This window comes from Lethenteron reissneri, unplaced genomic scaffold, assembly GCF_015708825.2.
Source record: "Lethenteron reissneri isolate LAM-NWPU_2019-01 unplaced genomic scaffold, ASM1570882v1 scaffold_1719, whole genome shotgun sequence".
Lineage (NCBI taxonomy): Eukaryota > Metazoa > Chordata > Hyperoartia > Petromyzontiformes > Petromyzontidae > Lethenteron > Lethenteron reissneri.
This window is the reverse complement of record NW_026891464.1, coordinates 10,036-16,628: the sequence shown is the minus strand read 5'-3', so window position 1 is coordinate 16,628 and position 6,593 is coordinate 10,036. Positions and strand designations below refer to the sequence as shown.

Genomic DNA, 6,593 nt, shown 5'->3' with positions numbered 1-6,593 from the left:
TGGGAGATGCTGCACTCGGTGCCGGCGACATACAGAACTTGTGGGTCCTCGTGGTCAGCAAATCTGAGTGGGAGAAGCGGCATGTGGTTGGAGGGGCAGAGGTGGTGGTGGGGGGAGGGGCAGGGCAGGGTGAGCGATGTGGACGAGTCACCGACTCCTCCTCTCTCTCCCATCATGCTGAGATCTCGGTGGCTACTTTGTCCCAGGCTCGGGAGCCGATTGCAGATCTCACTCTTGCAGGGATCCGCCTGGCGCCCCCCCCCCACCCCGTCGGCAATCCGCAGGGTGGCGGTGGGTGGGGTGGAGTGAGGGAGGGGAGTTGAGGGCAACTGCGAGGTGCGGAACGACAGCCGCGCCATCAGGCAGCGACATCCGCTGACAATTTTGTCCGGCCATGATTGTTGTTGCCAGGGGCGAGGCCCGTGGGGGCCATGGCCGACAGTCGACGGGGCGCGATCGAGCCGGCGGATTAGTCGGGGCCCCAGCTTCCCAGCAAGCCGCCGCCGCCGTCACTTGCACGTGTACTCCTCCGCCCCCTCGCTGCACGTGCTGCAGCGCACGTAGCAGCACCAGCGGAACTCGCACTTGCAATGCCACGAGCGCGTGTACCGGCGCGTGTCGTAGCCGCGGCCGCAGCACAGCAGCTCGCAGCCGTCGGCGTGCGGCGACGTGCGGTCGCACGGGCGGCCGCGCGTGCCCACGCTGCCCGTCAGCCGGTCCTCCTCGCAGTAGCTAGGCGAGCTCTCGGTGAACACGAGCTCCGTGTGGAGCGGCTTGCGGTGGCCGCGCGAGCGCCTCGCCTGGAGGAAGGCGGGGTAGCGGTGGCGGTAGCGGCCGGCGTGCACCGGCTCCACGTGGACCGCCTCGTCGTACTTGCGCTTGAGCGCGGAGCCCACCTCGCGGAACTGGGGCAGCGTGGCCCAGCACGTCCTGGTGGTGCACGAGCCCAACACTCCGTGGCACTTGCACACCGGCTTCATCTTCTCCTCCAGCACCTGGCGGCACGTGGGGGGGGAAGAGACGAGAGGGCAGGAGAGCATCGGGGAGGTAGGTGGGGACAAGTGGGGGGGGGGGGGAGACAGAAAGACAGAGAGAGACAGAGAGAGACAGAGAGAGACACAGAGAGACAGAGACAGACTTTGACTTTAATAATTTTATTACACCAGCGGCAATTGTGCTGGAGTTTTCCAATATATGAGCCTTTATGGCAACACACAAACATGTAATAAAAGACTCCGTCAGCCACTGCTGGTCTCCGCTTGTCTTCTATTTAGGTTCTTCTCCGCACCCCGCTGGTCTCCTCCACGGACCAGCGTCGTCTCCTCTCGCGTGCCACGCACGCTCCTCCGTTAGCTCCTCTACTCCCGCACTCCGCACCCCGCTGGCCGACGGCGTGCTGAGGACCTTCGGCCACGTGGCCGATGGCGCGGATCTCTCTCTCACCACCCAGCGTGGCTCAGCCTCAACTTCCACGACTGCCCCGATCTCTTCCGGGCTCCCACTAATATACATTCCCCCCACGTGATCCTGACTCCTCCCTTCCGGATCGTCAGATCCGGCCTTCCCATAATGCCCCGCTGGCTCCGCCCCCATTCACCTCGCCTCCCATTGGAGCCGAGGTGAACGGTGGCCCCTCCACACGCCCCGCAGACCAGGCTCCGCCCCCCAATACCCCGGGCCGCGTGATTGGACCAGAGCCCAGCAACAACCCCATTTACACTATGAGACACCTCCTTTACCAGTGGCAAAATATAGTGATAGGTTTTTACCCTTTCAACTGGTACAAAAACTGACATCATGTTTGCAAGAACCACAAGAACCACAACACAAGCAGTCAAAATGCAAACAAAAAGAAACAACTCTGATGATGATAATGATATGCACTGTCCTTGAAGTTAATTGGTCCGCACTCGAGACAGCTTTCCTTAGCTAAAAATAAGCATTGTGCCGGAAAAATGACGAGGAGAAGAGGTAGGATAATGGGGGGTGGGAAGGGGGGGGGGAGAGAGTGGGGAGGGGTGGGTGATTTTGTTTTCAGCGCCTGCGTTGGATTGGATCTGGAGGAGTGCTTGGTGTGGGGAAATCGCTGGCACCTTGCGCCCGGCGGCGTTGTTGTGCAGGTTCATGAGCGTGCGCGCGCTCCGCTGGACCTCGCGCGCGTCCACGAAGAGGCGCGAGAACTCGAGGCTGTGGCTGAGGTCGGCCGAGCAGCCGCCCTGTGCATCGTAGAAGCCGCCCTGCTTGGCGCCGTCGCAGCCGCACCAGCTCCGGTCGCCCCGGCCGCACGCCGCCGTGATGGCGTACGCCACGGCCGCCGCCATCACGGCGTGCGCGAAGGCCGCTTCTCGGCTACCTGCTCGTGTCGGGGAGCCCACGCACGGGGGGGGGGGGGGCGGTGTGAGCAGCAGGGTGGTGGAGCAGGGACGCGTGGGAGGTGGGGGGGGAGACGCGGGGTCGCGGTGATGGGGGTGGGGAAACAATTGATCGGCTGGATAAGGCAACTGCTGTATCATAAGCTCACGGGCAGCCTGCTGATACATGGAGTCCTCTCTGAGGAGATACCAACTGGGTCAGGTGTGCGACAGGGGTGTCTCCCTATGTCACCGGTGTCATTCATGTTGTGAATGGAGCCCTTTGCCCAGGCGGTCAGGGGAAATCAGCGGATTAAAGGGGTGTAGGGAGCCAGCAAAAATAGCCATGTGTATGGACGATGTCGTCATTTCCTGTGGGGATGTCTCCTCGGTATGGGAGGCCCTAGGACTCGCGGATAGATTATTTTTGGCCTCGGGATCTAACGTAAATGTGAGGAAGAGTGAGATGCTGATCTTCAGTGACCCCAGGCTATTCGAGGGCCGTCCACCGGTATAACGGTGCTGGGAGAGGGGATCAAGATCCTGTCCGCCCGGCCGGCCGGGCGGACAGGCGCCTTCCAATGGAAGGTAGAATGTTGGTCACGAGGGTGGAAATCCTCCCGACACTTATCTACCGGGCCTACGTGATCTCGCCGGGCGCGCAAATTGCGAAAAGACTGCAGCGAATTGTCTTCAGGTTCATCTGGGGAGGGGTGGGGCGCGATGGGGGCCGAGTGGAACGGAAAAACGAATGTATAATATAAAATCGTTCGAGAACGGTGGGGAGGGGCGCCCCGAATATCACGTGCACCCTCGCCACGATCCTGGTCTGCGACACGCTGCACCTGTATTTCCTCCAATGGACTCCAGGTGAAGCCTCGTTACGTACGCACAGGCAGGCGTGGCTCCTGCGGTGGCCAGGACGGCTTCGTTGCCCGCCGCGGCACCCCCGCGGCTTGCCTCAGGGGTGGTCAGTCGCACCGCGGGCAAGCGAAACAACGTCGTTGAGGCGTGAGCCGGCCCGACACGCGCGTCGTGGATTCCCAGGGACGTCCTGGCGGAAGACGTCTAAGCAGCAGGCTGGTACAGAGGTGCCAGGTGCACGGGGTGCCGTGCACCGACTACTTTAGAAAAACGTAACATCGCCAGCCCTGACGAAAAGGCAATGGGATTTATCCTGGCTGGCGGCCTGGGACAGGCCGGAATAAAGACGGTCATGTGTTCCGAAGATTGGCCCGCACCCTCAGTGCCCATTTGCTCGGGAGGGTGTGGGAGTTATGTCAGCCCTCTGCTGCCTCATTTTTGTCCAGTAAAGGCCACATTGCCTAATATAATTTGGGGATGTTCAGACAGAGGGCGGGGGGAGGGTCTGGGCTCAGGCGTGGGCCGTCGTAAGCGCCGTGAAGGAGGCGGCCCTGTGGGCGGCGCGCGGGAGAGTGATTAAGGGCACCTGCATGTCGGCCGTTGGAAAGGGTGGTGTAGGTGGAGACAGAGATGGTGGGCAGTGACGCTGCAAATGAGAAATGGCGGTGGCCTCCACCCCCGTGGTGGCACAGAGTTTGAGGACGGCCTCCGCTGCGAGGGTAGGCGGATTCATGTTTCTTCCCTGGCGACGGGTAAAACTTCTTCGCTCAAAGGTTGTTGGCAGGATGTGTTTCTCGTGTTTCATACTCGTGCACCTGCTGTCAGGGAGAGTGGTGCAGGCACTGGTTGTTACAACAGGATCACCGGCTCGGGTTGTGGTCATTGCTTTCTCCTGTTCTTTTTCCTGTTCTAGGCAGAGGACTGCCCATGATCTGAGAAATGAAAAAACTTTTAAATAAATAAGAAACGTGACGCGTTGCGAGTTTCTAGAATTCAGAGAGAGACGCCACAGGGTGACCGCACACCGCGGGGTCCGCCCCTCTGCCGAACTGACGCCGAGTCGGGGCGCTCACCGCCTGGGAGCTCCTGGCCGAACACCGTCTCCTATCACCCAGCGCCCGAGCAATTCCAGCGGCTGAATTGGAACTGGTGCCGGCACTCGCCGATTCCCAGCCGCGCGCCCTCGCCGACAGCGACCATCGCGTTCCGGGTGGCTCCGGCACAGCGCCCGCTGCTGTGGCGTCAGTCCCGGAATCTTGCCGCAGATCGTGTCCGCGGACAGCGCCTGCAGCCATCGGGCAGGCAGAACGGAAGCCACGGACGGGCGCGTGGACGGAGAAGCCGCCGGCGGCACCGTGACCACGCGAGCGAACGCCGCAGGCAGCGCAGCAAGCGTGCAGACTTCTCCCTCGACGATCTTCACAGCGACCCGACATCGCCATCGGCAGCGCCCCCCCCCCCCCGTCACAACGCCGCGCGGACGAGCCCGGCTTCTCGACGAGCCCGGCTTCTCTCTCTTACCCCACTCGCGAGTAGAAGGAAGGCCGCCGTGAGAGCAGCAGCAAATGCGCAGGAAGGAGGAGGGGGCGGTGCGGCGGTGCCCAGCGGTGGACTCGCGCGCCGCATGGCGCCGTCTGCCGCGTGGCGAGGCGCTGGCTGCGCGCCATCTCGCGGAGTGTCACAGTGCCGCTGTGACGGTCGAGCCAGACCACCTCGTCACACGCATAGCAGCAGCTACACACACAGTGACACTCAGCTACACACAGTGACACTCAAGTACACACAACACTACACACAGTGACACTCAGCTACACACACACACCTACACACAGTGACACTCGGCTACACACAGTGACACTCAGCTATACACAGTGACACTCAGCTACACACACACAGCTACACACAGTGACACTCAGCTACACACAGTGACACTCAGCTACACACAGTGACACTCAGCTACACACACACAGCTACACCACAGTGACACTCGGCTACACACAGTGACACTCAGCTATACACAGTGACACTCCGCTATACACAGTGACACTCAGCTACACACACACAGCTACACACAGTGACACTCAGCTACACACACACAGCTACACACAGTGGCACTCGGATACACACAGTGACACTCAGCTACACACACACAGCACACACAGTGACACTCAGCTACACACAGTGACACTCCAGCTACACACACACAGCTACACACAGTGAACTCAGCTACAACACACAGTGACACTCACCTACACACACATAGCTACACACAGTGACACTCAGCTAACACACACTGACACTTAGCTACACACACACAGTGACACTCAGCTACACACTCAGCTACACACACAGTGACACTCAGCTACACACAGTGACACTCAGCCTACCACACAGTGACACTCAGCTACACACACACAGTGATATTCAGCTACACACACACAGCTACACACACACAGTGACACTCACCTACACACACAGTGACACTCAGCTACACACACAGTGACACTCAGCTACACACCACAGTGACACTCAGCTACACACACAGTGACACTCAGCTACACACACAGACACTCACCACACACAGTGACACACCCTACACACACAGACACTCACCACACACACAGTTGACACACACTACACACACACCCTCACCACACACACAGGTGACAACACACCTACACACACACAGACACTCACCACACACACAGTGACACACAACCTATACACACAGACACTCACCACACACACAGTGACACACACCTACACCACAGAGACACTCACACACATACACAGTGACACACACTACACACACACAGACACTCACCTACACACACAGTGACACACACCTACACACACACAGACACTCACCACAACACACAGTGCACACACCTACACACACACAGACACTCACTACACACACAGTGACACACACCTACACACACACAGACACTGTACCTACACACACAGTGACACACACCTACACACACACAGACACTCACCACACACACAGTGGCACACACCTACACACACACCAGAAACTCACCTACACACACAGTGACACACACCTACACACACACATACACTGACCTAACACACAGTGACACACACCTACACACACGACACTCACCTACACACACAGTGACACACACCTACACACAGACACTCACCTACACACACACAGACCATCACCACACACACAGTGACACACCACCTACACCACACAGACACTCACCACACACACAGTGCACACACCTACACACACAAGACACTCACCACACACACAGTGACACACACCACACACAGTGACACACACCTACACCACACAACAGATCACTCACCTACACACACACAAGACACTCACCTACACACACAGGGTGA

General features: G+C 59.2%; 1 pseudogene; it reads right to left on the bottom strand.

Annotated features, from left to right (window-relative positions):
• Positions 1-509: 509 nt before the first annotated feature.
• LOC133339265 (protein Wnt-7b-like) lies at positions 510-4,882 on the bottom strand (annotated as a pseudogene).
• Positions 4,883-6,593: the final 1,711 nt, after the last annotated feature.